The 17,524-nt window shown below is 45.6% G+C and overlaps 1 protein-coding gene across 1 annotated transcript in view; it reads right to left on the reverse strand.

Annotated features, from left to right (window-relative positions):
* Nucleotides 1-11,087, reverse strand: part of PDE4DIP (phosphodiesterase 4D interacting protein) — a 190,042-nt gene extending 178,955 nt beyond the window's left edge. The window contains exon 1 of the mRNA XM_081120339.1: nt 11,060-11,087. The gene's annotated coding sequence lies outside the window, so the exon portion shown is untranslated. The remainder of the gene's footprint in view (nt 1-11,059) is intronic.
* Nucleotides 11,088-17,524: the final 6,437 nt, after the last annotated feature.

A 17,524-nucleotide genomic window follows, 5' to 3' on the forward strand; every position in this document is an offset into this window, starting at 1 on the left:
CATTCTTGCTCCTGCTCTTTGCTTGGTTTGCTTGGGAGGCAGACGCAAAAGACGTTGAACCCCATTTAATTACATGCAGCCCGGAACTGTGGCCTTCGACAGATGAATTCAGTCATTATGTATGCACCTGCTGAACACTGCGGCAATGTCATTCCATTTTTGTATTAACCCTTAACAGTGACAAAGCACATCTGTGATTGTGTCACACTGAGACTTCCTAAGAACCCTTTGAGAGGGTAGGAAGGGGTAAAAATATGACCTCCCTCATGATGTTTGTAGGATTAAATGCAATAAACTACAATAAGCACACAGCACTGGGGGCTGGCACAGAGTAAACATCATTAAATATCACTATTAGCATATTACTAGCCCATATTACTAACAAGGAACCACAGCTCAGAGAAGCTGAGTCACTTGCTCAGGTGGTAGAGTTAAGGGGTAGAATTTGGGTCAGAATCGAAGTCTCCAGACTCCAAACCCATTTTAGGAAATTATCAGCTGAGATTGCAATCATGGAAGGAAAAAAAGCAGAGCCTCAAAGAAAGAACATACATGACAGGTTTTACGGTGGGTGAGCAGGCAGAAGTGTTCAGGGGCAGGGCGCGGCCCAGGTCATGCACCACAAGCGGCTATACGATTTGTTTTAGGTTTTGCAAATGCTCTGCCTTCCCTCAGCACTTTCACATACATTGCCCCCCACACACACACCGTCCCACCTCTCCCCGACCCTTCACCTGAGTAACACTCATGTTTCCAAGCTCAACCCTAACATCCCTTCCAGGGGCCTTTCCTGAGGCTGGCGTGGGTTTGCACCGACTGGGGTAAGCACCCCAAACGTCTCGTTTTTGAGAATACTTGCCCAAGATCTGCCTTCCCAGCTAGACTGTAAGCAACGAGAAGTCACCAAGTTTATCTTGCCAGCTGGTCCACGTATCCCTGGCACCCTTCGGAAGGTTTCTGGCATGTTTGTTAAGTGCAGAGCAGGTGCTGGCCAGCAGGAAGCTGGAGAGGGAAGACTAAGAGAAAGAGGGAACACAGGGGCTTCAAGTGCTTCACCAGTTTGCCACAGGATCCCTCTGAGGGGTGCCATTGAAGGAGTGAGGAAACGTAGAGCAGGCGACCGAAAGAACTGAGAAGACAGACTCAACACACAGGAAAGTGTGGAGGGGAAAAAATCAATGCAAAGCATAGCACAGGGAATCCCGAGGTGCCCACGGCTAGGCCTAGCCTTCGGCAGACAAGTGAAAGGGGGCTGGGAAGGAGCCATTCCTGCCTCGCTGCCTCCTGTTTTGCTAGAAAGAGGCTGGAACTCCCTGCTCCATACAGATGCCTACCCAGGAAGCCGTCTACGGAGCACAGCGTTGAGCCTGCTGAGGGGCAGGGAGAGGAGTTTCCACCAAGTTGACAGATCTCTGACTCTGCTGTGCTGACAGCAAAGGGTGCTGGCGGTGGGACTTTTGGCAGGAAGTGTCCACCTCTGCGGGAATCAGAGTGTGCCAGGAGGTAGAGCCACCCCGGCACCCCAGAGCCCTGGCTTTTTTTTCCCCCTCCACACCCCCGGCAGTGGTGCCTGAATGATCTCTCAAGCCTCCCCCAGGTGAGGGCAGCCCAGGTGAGGCTGGAGCTGCAGCCGGGCCCATTTTGTTTATGTTCCCACCCCCTGGCCTCGGGAAGCCCCGAGTTCCCACAGTCACTGAGGCAGGAAGGTCGCCACGGACACCTCATCTGTCTGGGTGGCTGACTAGCTCCAGATAAGCAGCAGCTGCTGCCTCCATGGTGGGGTGGCCTCCGGGATTGCCTGCCTGCCCGCCCTGGGTCTGGAGGGAGAGGCCCAGGCCGCCCCCACCATGCACACAGGGGGCCTGGCGACCAGGGGCAGGAGAGGTCTGAGAGCAGCCTACCCAGCAGCCCAGAGCTGTGAGTGTCGCCTTTGATTTTACACCTCTCAAGTGTTCTGCTGCTCTGTTTCTCACATCACTCTGACCACCACCCGTGAAGAACGCAGACCTGATGTTTTTGTGTCCATTTTGCAGATGAGTAAACAGCCTCAGGATCTTCGAGTGACTGGCCCAGCTGCTCACAACTAGTCAGTATTCAAGGCTGTTTTCCACCTCTGCTCAGTGGGTCTTTCCTTTGCTCTATGCAAAGACAATGAGCCAGGGGGACAAGTTCCAATTTTATCCCTGAAAGAGAGCCCTTCTTCCCAGGTTTAACTTGTCTTCACCCAGTCTGGGGTATAGGGAGAGACACTTCAGTCCTGTAGTCTGAACCCTGATTCCTCTTCTTGCTGGCCAAGTGACTTAGCAGCTGTGTGATTCTGGGCTCAGTTGCCCTGAATAGTCGCTTTCACATATATAACATAGAGATAATATTGTTTAAGTTGCAGGGTTGTTGTCAAGGTAAAGAACAACAGTAAACATCCACTGACTGCTTTCCACATCCTGGGCTCAGTTCTAAACATCTTTTATGAGCATATGAATCCTCACAACCCTATGTTATTTCATATACGCTATGCTATTCCACTTTATAGATGAGGCAACCGTGACAGAGAGGTAAAGAAACTCATCCCAGGTCACACAGCCAACAAACAGCAGAGTCAGGATTCTAACCCAGCTTGTCTGACACCAAAGCCAAGAGCTTTATCTCCACGCTCTACTTACTATGTAAATTATGTTTACGGCCTAGAATAGGTCCCCAATCAAGAGCTGTTACTAGGAATGGGTGCAGAGTTGGCTTGACTTAGAAGCAAAGTGAAGAGCTAAACCACCTGAACTAGTCAGATAAACCAAAGGCCTGTCCACTCAAAAGTATCTTCAGTTTCGTAATCCATGGCTTCTCATCTCCCACCACTGGAGTCATTCCTTTAGAGCAGGAAGACACCTCAGGGACAACCGGCAAAAATGTCTGGAGACATCTTTTGGTTGTCACAACTGTGGGGGTGCTACTGGTATCTAATGGGTAAGGCCAGGGATGTGCTAAACATCCTACAAGGCACAAGGCAGTCCCCACAACAAAGGGTTATCTGGCCTCACATGTCAATATGCTGAGGTTTAGAAACTGCTTTAATGTTGAGTATTGAGTATTTAGTATTGAGTCAAGACTATTTTAGCTCTCGAACAGCCCTGTTAATACACAAATTTGTCACATGGAACTGCAAAGTAATGTTCTAACATCGATTGCTGTTAACACAGCTCAATATACGTGACCATTGGTTATTACCTATTGTTATTGTTGCTGTTGTTGCCGAGCAAAGATGTGTGCCCTAGAAATGGTCAGGCTGACGTGGGCCTTGTGGTGGGGTTAAAAAATTGAAGTTGTCTTTCTGTCAAATTATGTTACCAACCCTCAGAATGCTGACATTTCTTCCAATGTGTTGAAGTAGGTCATAAATAAATTCACAGCAATGCAATTTCCTTTCAGCATGGGACACTTTTTTTCTTTTTTAAAGTCTGATTTCATATGTGAAGTATCTGTGTTGCTTGGTAACACATCTAGCTTTCTTACTTTGTTGGAGAACACGGTGCCTTGCATCATTATGAATCAATGATTTCCATACCATTGTGCATTAGCTTCAAATGCTCTATGAATAATCCTGGAAGGAGTTATAGCAGCCAGTTTAGGCTAGGTTATGATGCAGTAACAAATGATCTCAATATTCTAACATCAAAAAGACTTATTTCCTGTTCATATTGTGTATATATCATGTATTGGCTGCTGCCTTATTTTATCTTTTTTATTTGGTATTTAGGCTGAAGGAGCAGACCATACTGGGACATGGTGGTGCCACAGCAGGGGAAAAGGGAAATGGTGGAACCACATGATAACTCTTACAGCTTCTGCTCAGAATTGCTCATAACTGGTCAGAATTGGCACATGCCAAATATGCTCGCATTCCATGGGCCAATACAAGTCAATAGCCAAGCCAGATGTCAATGGGACAGAGATGTATAGTTCTCCTATAGGCCCCCTGGGCAGGGGCAGTGAGTATTCTGAACAATAATATAATCTACCACAGGAGTCTGTCTTTGCCACCAATGTCATGAACTTCATCAGACCCAGGGCCTTGGCCTTGAATCACTACCTTGTCAAGAGATTTTTGTCAAGAAATAGGGGAAGAACCCTGGCCAGGTGGCTCAGTTGGTTGACATGTCATCCATACACCAAAAGGTTGCAGGTTCAATTCCAGGTCAAGGCACATACCTATGCTGTAGGTTCAATCCCCAGTCGGGATGTGTATGGGAGGCAACCAATCGATGTTTCTCTCTCACACTGATGTTTCTCTCTCTCTCTTCCTTCCTCTTTCTCTAAAATAAAACAACAACAACACACACATATCCTCAGGTGAAGATTAAAAAAAGGAAGAAAGAAATGGGGGAAGAATATAAAGTGAAAGAGCTAAAGAGGGAAAGTCATCAGATTCTAATGACTGATTTGATGAAGGGCAGAGGTAGATGGCAAGTGTCAAGGAAAAGACAGGAGTTAAGGCTGACTTCCAGGGTTCCAGCTTGGGTGACTGATGAATGACAGTGCCAACAGTTAAGGTAGAGAACAGTGAAGGAGAGGAGATTGAGGAGAAAAGACCAGTTTTATTTTTGACCCAATGAACATGAGGTGTCTTTGGAACATCCATGTAGAAATATACAGTAGATAGACGGATATATATATATATGGTTCCCAAGAGAGTAATGAACTAGAAACAAAGATCTGAGATTCAACAGCATATAAATAGTGATAAATAATAGCTCTATGATTACACTCACTGAGGACTTACTACATCAGGCATTGTACAAAGCAATTTACACACATTATTTAATTCTCATAAGCTACTTGGTACTACATTTACCCTCATTGTGTAGATAAGGTTATGAAGCCTAAAGAAGCTTAAAAACAGAACAAAACAAAACAAAATTTCACCCAAGTCTCACGAAAGTTTGTAAAAGGACCCAAGCGCTTTGTCTCCACAACCCACGTTTCAATCAAATATGCTCTTAGTTGGAAGCATGACAGCAAATGAGAACATCCAGGCACCACGGAAAAGAAAGAAGATAAGAGCAGGGGGTCAAGGCGGGACCCTGAGGAAAATAAACATTTAAGAATCAAGAAGAGCCCTTGAAGAGACAGAAAAAGAGCAAGTAAGAGAAAACCAGAAGAGTACTAATCCTCAGAAGCCAAGTGTGTAGAGAGTGACAGCAAAAAGGGACTGTCTAACAAACCAGGGACAGCAGAGCACGCAAAGGACAGGGCTGGGAAACGGCCATCGGTGTTGACAGTCAGGTCTAGTCCCTGATGCTGTCTAACCTCACAGAAGCATCCGTAAGCAGCCACATTCCCCACCCAGAGCCCCAGGGGTAAGAAATGAACCACAGGTGGCTAGTCATGTGCTGACTTTGGAAACATTGACCTGATGCTGGTTCGCTCTCTTTGAACTCTGCCTCCAGAGACTGTCTTGATGCTTTGACCTGTTTAGGTAGGTCTTTGTGATCTGGCTTTTGGACTCTACCTGTGTGTACGTGTCTGAAGTTCTGGACTGCTCTCTCCGCTCAGGAAACCCAGCCTTACACCACATCTCTACTTTTGGTTACTATCTACTCCTACTTGAGGCCATGAGGTCAGAGACTGTCCTTCAGTCCACAAGGCTGTGTCTCCTGCTAATTCTCAGCAACTCAGCTTCCAGAAGGGAAACAAGGAGTGCAGTCTCCAGTGGTAGCTGCTGTGTCTGCTCTGTAGATGTGGCAAATTCCTGACAATGGGGTTGCTGGCTTTGAGATCACAGGTTGCTGGTCAGACCTTGCCAAGCCTTGCAATGCCTGTTGTCAGAGCAGGATCTCTGTCTTCAGGTGGCCCTCCCACTGGCCACGCTTTTCAATCCAGCTCCAGCAGTTTATGGAGATACAAGATTTATATTTGGGGACAAGGGGACACTTATGCAAGTGGGACTTCTCATGTATGCTGGAACAGTGGGATGCTATTGTCCAACTATAGCCTGGAAGACCACACCACATGATGGGCGTCACTGGGACTTTCTCACGCCACAATGAACCTCTGATGTCCATGGAGTGGCCAACTATGGCATTAGAGTGGGTAGGTATCCAGACCTGCTCCACTCCCAGCTACTTGAACTGAATGAGCCAGTATTAGGGGTCCCTCTAAGGTGAGGGCACCAGAATCCTCTAGCATCTTTGCTCTTTGCATTCAGTTGAAGGCTGCACGTATCCATCACCCTTCCACGACTACACCCCACCCCTAGGGAGGGTTACCAGATATTAAATAAAGATACAGGAAACCCAGTTAAATTTGAATTTCAGATAAACAACAAATACTTATTTAGTATAAGTATGTGCCACACAACATTTGGGTTATGCTTATACTAAAAAATTATTCATGGATCATCTGAAATTCAAATCTGACTAGGTGTCCTCTATTTTATCTGGCAACTCCCATACCCTGAGACTCAGTAGGAATTCACAGGCCTTGCGGTCCACTGGGCTTCCACTTCTCCCAGGAAACACTAGGGCACTTTGTGAAGGAGAAAAGCAGAGAAATGGGCCTCTGCTAGGACCACTGAGGACCTGATCCTATCTGGTCGCCTCATGCCCCTCCTTGGGCCAGCTCTTCAACCATGTCCTAATAGACCCTTGACTACCTCCCCACATACCCTGAGTTCCCTGAAGCATCAGCACCTCCATCCCAGTCTCCAGGAATGTGTGGCATTTTTTGACCAAGTTCATTGCAGCCGGGTGTTTTTAATTCTGGTCACTTGAGGACACTTAGACATCCCAAGATATGCTTAACAGCAATTTGTTATTTTCTGTGCAACTAACCCAGTAATGACCTCCTGACCTCCTACAAAAGAGAAGGAAGTTGGTCTGATGTGCTGAGGTTGACACCATTTTTCAGGCAACTCAGACTCACTTCACCTCTGCTCCATTGTGGCATTAGCAGGAACTTACTGTGTGCCAGACACCCTTTTAACGACTTTACTTATAGTAACAAATTAAATGCTCCTCATAATCCTATGAGATATGTGCTGTTATTATTGCCGTTTTATAGATTAAGAAACTGAGACAGAGAGATAAAGCAATTCTTCTACGTTCACACGGGTAGAAAGTTGACTAGAAGTAAAAGCTGAGTTTTGAGTGTGGGCAGTGCAGCTTGAGTATATCCTCTTAACCTGGGTGCCAACTCTAGGCAGCCTGCACCCAACTTGGTTCGACTTTATGCTGCTGGGACTGGTGCTGGCAGCACTGTGAAGGGGCCACCCTGACCGAGGAGGAGCCCTGTCCTGTCCTCCATTATCCCTGTTTGGGAAGGAGAATGGCTTGCTGTCAAGATATCTTCAAGGCCTAAAAGGTCTAAGGCATGATAGTGAACTCAGTCTGCAGTGGCCTGGAGCAGCCAGAACCAAGCTGGAACAAAGCTGCTCATGCTATGCCGGTGGCTCACCTTATCTCATGTGCCTTGGGTGCTCCATCAGCCACACAGCCAGCAACAGCACCACAGAACCATGGTCGGTATTGTAAGGCTGGGTACAAGGGGCCGCAGAGGGACTCACCCCTGGGAGACTCTGGCTTGAGTACTATGGTCATCTCAGAGGGGTGTAAATTACTAGGAAGGCCTCTGTGTGAGTAGCATGGTGTGCATCCCGCCAGGAAGGCCTGAATGAAGCATCAGCCCAGCCACCTATCTGTTCTGCTACCCAAACACAATCCGTGGCCCTCCCAACACATACATTCTGGTACACTATCACAACACATGGACCTCAAGCAAAGAGAGCCCGGGCTTCCTGAAGAGCAGCTGTGACTCCTGATCCGCACACGCCTCCAGCATTCCACCTATGGGGCTTTTATCTCCATCTGCCCTCTTGCCCAGTCAGGACTGTCCCGGGAGTGATAGCGTCATAAAGATGGCACACTTCCCTCCCTGCATCGCTCTTCCACCCATCCGGTCCCTGTATCCTGATGGGTAACAGAGAGCTCCTGCTCCCACGGTCGGTCAAAGCACTCCTTTGCAGCCAGAGCCTTTGGACCGATCAAGCCCACGTCCACCTGCCTGCCCACCACAGGTGGATGGATGGATGGATGCCAAGGGTGGTGCTAAAGGAATACCTGCATTCCTCTGCCTCTCCCACACAGCTGGCTGCTCGGGCTGGTGTCGCTGCCACAGACTGCTTTCAGAATCTACTGTTTCCCTCCTTCCAGAGCTGCTTTCCTGTGCAACAGCAATTTTCATCCTTACGTTTTCTTGCACCAATTCTTCCTGGCGCCATCGATACTTCTGCAGCTAGAGAGCGCTTGGAGAGATACGCACCAACTGAAGTAGGTCTAATGGATAGACCATGTTCTGGTACAGAGAGGAAGTCTGCGTGTAGGACACCATGTACTTGGCCCCCGACCGCAATGAAACGCGAAGGCTAGAGGATTGTTGATGATCACACCACCAGCAACGACAGCTATCATTTATTGAGCACTTACTATGGGCTAAATGCTTCGCATGTGCTTTCTCACTGAATCCTACAACAGTGCAATGAGGAGGGTACTATTTTACCCCCGATTTACAGCTAAGGAAACCGATTCACCAAAGATCAACAGTGAGCAAGCAGTCAAGCCAAACCGTGAACCTCAGTTCATCTAAAGCCTGGGCATCCGGCCACCCCGCCGCCCTGTCATACAGCAGCTGGCTTCCTCTATGTCCAGTCTCTTAGCTCCTGTTCTCCTCTCCCGGTTCTCCAACCACCACCCCAGTGATGCAGGGAGAATAGGTATGAAACGTGTTCCCAGGAGGGAGCAGACTCATTGTGACACTGTGACTGACCTCACCAACGGGGCCAAGGGAAAGAGGCATGTTTTAATTCGGCCCCTCTGAACCGAGGACCTTACCTGAAGCACGGAGAGGGATTTGTTACAGCTACTTTCCTGTTTTATTCCGTGATGGATCCCACGTACCCACAGCCACCTAGCTCATTAACAAACATCAGCCCAACAGATATGAGCAAGGGAGCCCAGGAAGTTGGGTTTGGCCTGATGAAGACACGGGGACCTCAGTGAATCTGAGTAGCAGGGAAGTGGCTTTTAGTAGAGCCAGGTGGCAGGATCTTCGTGACAGTGGGGCACCATTTCTCCGCTACTCTTTGCAGGTTTGCTTTTTTTCCTGTTCTGTTCCAACTAACATATTCTGCTGAGTCTTCACGTATTTTCTCTTCTGCATCATCGCTGCTCATTTATAAATCCTGCTGTCTTGTCATAGTAAATCCTGCTGCCCTGCCTTCTCATGGCTTTGGTTTGCACAATCATAGTCCTCCATGTCCATTGTACGGCATCCCTTCCACCCCAGTTTTTATGGCTAACTGGTTCAGTATCTCCACATTTCTCTATTCAGATCCCAGAAGGAGAGGATCTGATTGAACTCAGTCATCTTTTCCATTCGTGCCCTGATTTTTGGAGGGGGAGCCCTCATGTCAAAGGCCAATCCCTGGTCCAATCAGGAGCCATCCCTGGGTAAAGAACAACCTCGCTCTGTTTTTCAGAACAGGGGGCTGTGGGTGGGGCAGTTTCATCTTGAAGAGGAAGTTGGGTGTGGCAGGCACTTTGTTGACATAGTATCCAGTATAGGAGTGCTCCTGGGAGCCCATCTCTCATCTCTGAAAAGTGACTCTGTAGGTTGGGACTTGTCAATCAGGCATTCCCAGGAGAGCCCAGCCAAATGCAGCTGGGAACTTGCTGAGTGTGGAATTCCTCTGGGCCTGCCACCTCCAGATACTCTTCCTTCTGGGACTACCTTGATTTGACAACTTATTACCTGTTTGAAGTTGGCTTGTTTCTGGACTCCCTCTTCTACTCAGGTGAGTTGACTTCTGACTAGAACTGCTTGACTCTTGGACAAGGTGAGTGTTTGGATTCAGCTTTGGTCTTGGGTCATGCTTTTAGCTTGGATGAAATGGCCTCACTTCTTGCCCCTTTGCCCCCCTCTCTTCTACTCAAATCTACTCTGCTCCAAGTTATCATTTACCTGAGGGGGCCTTCCCTTTCCAGCCCACCAACATATACCTGAGGGCATGACATTAACAAATAGTTGGTGGCCTCAGTGAGAGCAATTTTAGAGGGATGGTTGGGGCAGAAACCAGATAGAAGCAAGTTGAGGAAGTGGAAAGAGTGCGTATAAGACTACGCTTCTGAGGAGTTCAGATGAAAAGGAGGGGAAGAACACAGCTATGAGTTGTGTGTTTTCTATTTTAATAATTTGCTTCTGAATATATGATGCATAATTTTGTAAAGCATTTTGAAAAATAAAAATTAGAGAATAAATTTGTAATTTCCCATAACTCAACTACCCACATAATCATGATGGTGACTACATTTTGAGCACCTACTCTATAGAAGGATCATGCCAGTCACCTTATAAATAGTGTTTCCAGTCACTGTGTAATACAAAGGCCCAGGTGAGCCAGAATTAAGACAGATTATGTCTTTGATGCAGAACATGACAATATTCCTTCCCCTCAAGCAATGATTGGCACCCACTAATTTACAAGGGGGCTGAGAAGTTTTCTGGGAGGAAAACTCAATCCCAACTTCAGTAGGGTTTGCCATGGATAGATATGTCTGGGGGGAGTTCCAGAGGTAGGCAGACTGCTGGTAGGTAGAGTGGGGCCTCCCAGGGAGCACACAGCTTGTGGAGGAAGAACTCTGCAATGGTCAAGCTGGGCTCTAGTCCTAGAAGGCCATGGCCAGTCTGGCTGTCACAGGGCAGGGCCTCCCTCAGCCTCCCTGTATGTGTCTTCCAAGAGGAAAACAAGGGAGGACCTCTGTGTAACAGAAAGAACCATTTTACGAAACTCTGCAGTACCCTGGGACCTATTGGTGGGTGGGTAACAGAGTGGAGCACCCAAGAAGAGAGTTTTCCTTTCACACTTGGAAAGAGAAGGCTGACAGGCATCACAGGGGCCATCCAGCCCTACATTTCCCATAAAACTAGCAATGGGGCCAGCTGTGCTGGTAGAAAGAGTCTTCGTCTAACTGGCAGCAAGGTAACAGCAGCGGACATCATTTCAGTAACACTTTACCTTGAGCGTTAATGCTGAAGAAATGGACTCTCTCACTTCCTGTTTTTCAAAAGCATTGTTGATAGGGGAACAGCGCAGGGCCCCGAAGGAGGCACGGTGTCGGTTCCAGCTGACTGTTGTGCTGTCGGAGCTAGCATCATGGTGTCCGGCTAAGCTAACTGTAACGATAAATGATGGTATGACTGATTTGAGAATACCAGTAAGATCTGCCCACTAATGTCTTTGAACAGACAATACCTTTTCAATGAGACCACCCTGTATAAAACTGAATACCCCTTCTTCCCTACCTCCTAGTACCACCCACCCCAACTTTCTCTCCATAGCGCTTATCACCATGAGAGCAGTGTCCAGGTCTGTGTGTTTATGGCTGTGTCCCCAGAGCCCAGGTCAGTGACTGGCACAGAGTATTCAGTATTCACTAAGTTTGTTCATTTTGTGGGTTTCCTGAAATATTTGGGAGAGGATGGGTACTATTAAGGCTTTTAATTAGCATCTGGATTTATAGCCTGGGGGAATCCAGGACGTTTGCTTACATTTATCACAATGCTACAAGGCATGTACTAGAATATGCCTATTAGACAGATGAAGAAACCAGGGATTAGAGAGAAAGCAACTTGCCTCAGGCGCCCCATATATAATAAGAGCTGGGGCCAGTATGAACTAGTATGAGACGAAAGAAGGTCATGTAGGAGGCACTGCTATAACTGAGGCAAGAGCTAACAAAAGCCTTAATTGATATGGTAGAAATGGGAACAGAACACAAGAAATGGAGAGGAAAGCAACTGTGAAGGCTGATTGGAAATACGGAGACAGAATTCAACGCACTACTAGAAGTAGCCCGTAAAAGTCAGACGACGATAGGAGGGCTCCTTCTAACAGGGAGGTAACTTCAGTTTCTTTCAGAAAGAGAAGACTGGCTGGTTGAAAACCAAGAACAAAACAGACCAAGTGAATTCCAGTCTTTGGCGCATTGAGCAAATATTTGGTAAAAATACATTAACGTGAATTCCATACTTGGGTTTTCATTGCAAAACAGATGAGAGTGAAATACCTTATGGCAAACAGGGTCAACGTTGAGTCATAACATGGAGAAGATTCTGGCAATAGAGTCCAAGGGATGAGTCAGGAAGCAGCACAAAGCCTTGGGGACAGGGGATTCTCAATATTAGGACTGAGAGTTGTTAATCACGAGGTTCCCAGGCAACAGGAGAGACCTTGGAAACGGGCCTTGGCTTAGGGAAAAGAAACTATTGGACCCGAGTGAGCAGGTCTGGCCCACTCCACTTTCCACCTCACTCTGGCTCATCAGCTGGTGTTGCAGACTATCCCAGGATCCTCCAGGGGGTTGGGAAAGGAAACCAGGGGCAGATGACTGCATCAGAAGGGCCAGCTGGGATGGTCAGCCACACAGGGTGAGAGGCAGGCAGGGAAACTGAAGATTCATGGCCGTAAGAAGCTTCAAGAGGCTAAATCCACCCCAATCGCACTCGATACTGGCGAGAGGGGTGGCAGCCTATTTGTTCATTCAATCAATATTTACCGAGTGTTCTTTATAGGCCAGGCACCGTGCCAGGCATTGGACTTAGTGCTGGGAACCGAGCTATGAATAAACTATTTCCTGATTTTTCCGCTCTCCTCTGGAGAAAGAATTGGAATGACATCTGGCTCTCATTGGCACGAGGACTGCGCAGGGCTGCGTCTGGAAGAGGCAGACATCAGCTGGGGCAGAGAGCTCAGGTTGGGGACAGTGTGGCCAGGGGGATACAATACTTATATTGTACCTGTAATTTCTGTTTATGTTCTATGCTCAACTTGGTACTTTTTAAAAATATTTGATAAGCAAATGAACTACTTTATATTTTCTTATAAGTAAATCCTAGATACACAGTTATGCTATTTGGGGGGTGGGGAGTTTTTTATTTTCAGTCTTAACAGCAACAGTGTGCCTAAATTGCTGGGCTTGACAATCTAAAACAATGGTATTTCACATCGCTGACTAGAAGCAGTCGCAAGTTGGAAAGAGGACACCATCCATCGTCCCTTTATTACATGGCCAAACCATGAATCACAGTGGGGAAGTCCCAGCAGGGTGTAAGGATTTTCAATCACTACAAGAGCAGAGGTCGGTGTGCAGATACTCTGGACAGAGGATCCCACCCAGAACTCTTGAAGACACAACGTTTGGTAACCACTTAACTCATAAGGGCAACCCGGCAGTGAACATCCCTTAGGGTTTATGCCGTTTCACTTAGCCTGCAAGTTGGCCTACAAGGTCACCCCTGTCCTCCCAGGCAAGAGTAGTTGTCTTAATTACTTGAAGAGAAGTGAAGAGAGATGGTGTCATCAGTACCCCTACGCCCTTGACTTATTAAGTAGAATGGCAATGATACTCAAACAATTAGTTGCCACTGTGGAGTGTGTTTTCACTAGCAACAACACTGTGTTGTAAGATCTCTATAGCAGTTTAACTCCGAAACATGTATTGGTTGACACCTATACAGAATCCAGCCCGTGACTTTACTATAACTGGAACACAGATTATATTAATTGAAAAAATGTTGTACCAGTAGGAAAAAAAGGGGAAAAAACTAGGAGAATAAATAAGAGTAGGAGCCAAAATAAAAGTTCACTTTTCAACTGTATCTAATTTTGGCTCATACTGTATGTTTATAGGTATGGGTTCTAGCTGAAAAGATTTCAATCTCTGCTCTGATGCAAACAAGGGTTCTAGGAGACAGAAGATTTTAGGATCCACTTTTTAAAGTTTCCAGATCTGTGGTCGATATGATTTCAGTCTCAGTCCTATGCCTTATTAAAAACTGAGGCCATTCATTGCTATGAAGAATTTTAATCAGCGTGATTCAATTACACTGCGCCAGGCGCTTTTCTAATCATTTTACATGTATTAACTCATTCAAACCTCACGAAACTCTGACGTAGGTATCATTATTGTTCCCCTCTCGCAGAGGAGGACACCGATGCGCAGAGAGTGAGTAACTTGTTCAAGATCTCATGGCTAGAAAGTGACAGTCAGGATTCACAAGCAGACAGTCGGACTCCGAGGCAGCACTTGCAGCTACCAGGCTGCCTGGGCCCCGCAGACCCGGGGGTTCTCTCAGCACAGATCTCCAGGTAAATGGTTTGTTAAAACCACAAGTAGATGCTTAAATGTTTGGTACTCATTTATTACCCATTGAAATTTGTTTCTAAAACAAGGTGACAGGCTTAGTTTTTAAAATCATCTTTCTCTGCCCTCTTTTTCACAAGAGATAGTAGTAACATTTTAAGAAACAAAGTGAGTGTAGAGTTGCTTTTGTGAGGACAAATGGTTAGGGCCTTTCTTACATAAGCTGGGCCAGCATCCCACAGCCTGTTTTTAACAGGTACCAGTTGCCAGTATGCGAAAGCAACCTACATACCAATGAAGTTAATATTCAGTAAAATTATAAAATCTTCCTAGAGAGCAAAAGGTCCCTCCCTCCCTCCCTCCCTCCCTCCCTCCCTCCCTCCCTCCCTCCCTCCCTTCCTTCCTTCCTTCCTTCCTTCCTTCCTTCCTTCCTTCCTTCCTTCCTTCCTTCCTTCCTTCCTTCCTTCCTTCCCTGCCTGCTAAGTTTAATATTCTAATTCCATACATGCTACTTTCTTCATCTTGACTAAAAATGCATTATCTGATAAATCCGTGACGTGGCCAAGGAGTTTAGAGGTTAATCTCAGCGTGGCTTCTTCCGTAAATCCCTGGTTGTAAGACTTTTGTTCAACTGGTCTTCAGCTGGTTATTTGGCTGATTGTTCTGTAATTTAGCTGTAATTCTGATTTGGTTTTGGGAACAGGTGAGTGTGACTTCCACCTGCTCTGCTGCATCTGGGATCCCTCCCAAATTCCTTTCATTTTTCTTACCTGCCATTTTCTGAAGTTAGTACTCAGTTCCCTCTCGGTTCTCCCAGGTTTTGATAGAAGGCTAGCCTTTTCACATTTGATACCCGTAGGGGGAAATCAGCAAAAAGAAGTGGATGGGAAAGCATTTAGACTATGTATTAACTTTGTGATAGTTTAGTATTTCAGCAACTCTTTTATTATTTTCTCCAGGTTCTGCTAGGCCTATGGTGGGGAAGAGAAACTCATCTGGAGTGACAACATTTCTCCTTCCTGTTATTATTTCTTGCATAGGATATTTTTTTTAAATGTCATAATCATCTCATTTTGGAGATAAGGAAAGGAACAGGAAGTTCCTTTTTATTGGGAATTTTCCTATAGAACATTATTTTGACTTAATTCAAGAGATAAAAGAGAAGCTAAAATTATATTCTGCTTAAGTTTCAAATAGTACATTTTGGTTCAAAATTTGCTGTGAATTTTTTAGAACTTTCTATTGTGTCATAATGACCTGGCTAAAGTTGTTTGACTCCTGAGGACTGCTAATCTTATACCCCCAAATATATTTTAGATGCATTTCAACAAATGAAAATGAGATGCTATTAGTGAGTTTCGGGGTAAATAAGCCAATGAGAATAAGCCCCTTAAGAACAACAGCCTCGAGGAGATGGACCCTCAAGGACAGTCCTGTCTCTTCTCGAGTCCTGGAGCACTGTTAGAAGGCCAGGGCCCTCTCTGGAGGCGAAACCGCTATGCTACACATCTTGTTTGTTTGGATGACACTGGGAGACCTGAATCCACCCTGTTAGCTCATTCGATAAGAACAAGCCAAGCAACTGAAAACAGAGTCCATGCTCAGCTAAGCCCAAGCCCAAGGGGTTACCAGCATCACAGGCTTCACCCGCCCACCCAGAGCCTGGGCGTGTGCGAGAGACTAAGGGAAGGGTGGTGTCACCACTATCTTTTTTTGGTGTGTCCACCAAACTACTAAACAGGCCTCTTTCCCTCTCCTCAAGTCCTATTTTAAAGGAGGCTCAGTTTAGCTGAATTACTTCCAAGTTGTTGCAGCTGGTTTACAAGCCACCCTGTGAAGTTATGCTTGGGCACAAATTCGTCAGCTATGTTTTACAGTAAAAAGGAACCCAGGGATGTTGCTCAGCATGAGAGTATGGTCAAAGTGAGAATAGGCAGGATATTAAGAAATTAGGTAATTTATATATTTGAGCTCAATACTAGACAGTGAATGTTATTTCTTAGGAAAAGGCTAATGTGATATTAAAATTTCAAAACAAAATCTCCAATATTTAGATTTAAATAATTATATTCCAATATCAGTGGAGAAAGATGATGGAGAGGTATACATGGAGGAAATTTTTATTTAAAAAAATAATTTAATTTGATATGGTTTTTTTAATTAAGAAAAACAGGAGGCCTAGAGAGCAAGCAATTCAGGTTGGAGTATGTGAAGGAAAGGCTCCAGGGAGATCTCGTGGATTAAAACAAAACAAAACTAACATACTTAATTGTGCAAAAAAATAGAATCGAGAGGCATATTACAGAGCTATTGAAGTATTTAGAGTTAATGATTTTATAAATTAAGAAAAAAATTAAAGTATTTACACAGTCATAACCATGTAAACTCTCAGTGTTGACTTACTCAAAAATTACTATATAATTTAGGAAGAATGGGAATTACTATTAGATTTCTAAAACTATGTTCATGAATTACTTTAATAAAATTTAAAAAAGAAAACCCTCTGGATAAAAGACAGCAAAATCGTATCAGAAAAAAATAAAAAAGATGTTTCATAAGAGAGTCCATTGAAAGCTATAGTCTCAGCAAGAGAGAGATCAAATAGAAGAAAGGCTAAGAGAAACCTTTGCTTTTTTTTCCTGTAGAAATTGGCCCTGTTCCTAGAAATCCTGAATTTTAAACTCTGGAGATCAGGCGGGTGCTCCACGGATGAAGCAGAAATGTGAGAGCATATTCTACTGAGTCAAAGACACACAGAAATTATGAAAGGGCCCTGGGGAAACTGACAGAGCTCTATGTATTCTGCTGAGCTAATAACAGAGAAATGACTAATTTAAGGTAGATAAAACTCGGGTTTCTCTCAAGCTCCTAATGTTTTCAAAATGTATTTGTCTTATCCCTCAAAGGCTTAGAATCACAATCACCTAAGTTCTGTTTATTTTTCTCAAAAAAAAGAGTAAACATTTGAGGAGACAATTCTGCACCCCTTCAGCAGGAAGGACCCGTCCTCCTACCGTGTGAATAATTTAACCAGCGTCCTTGTGTACTAATTGGGTCAACTTGTGCTTCATGGGGCACCAAGCTCTTGACACCTCCGTCAACTGGAGATGGACTTGTTATTTGTATCACCAAATATTGACCACAAACTTTCAAAAAAAGGAACCTCCCTTATGGGATTACAGAATGAAGGCAAAAGAAAACTGGCAGATGATCTTGACTCGGCCACCACGTCATGGATGGAGAAGCTCTAGCACAGGGTGTGTGCTGAGGTGTCGCTGAGCCGGGGCGACCGCCGGCCCAGGGCTCGGCTCCCGACTCAGACCCACGCCCCAGCCCTG

The sequence above is a fragment of the Miniopterus schreibersii genome, assembly GCF_964146895.1.
Source record: "Miniopterus schreibersii genome assembly, chromosome: 19".
Lineage (NCBI taxonomy): Eukaryota > Metazoa > Chordata > Mammalia > Chiroptera > Miniopteridae > Miniopterus > Miniopterus schreibersii.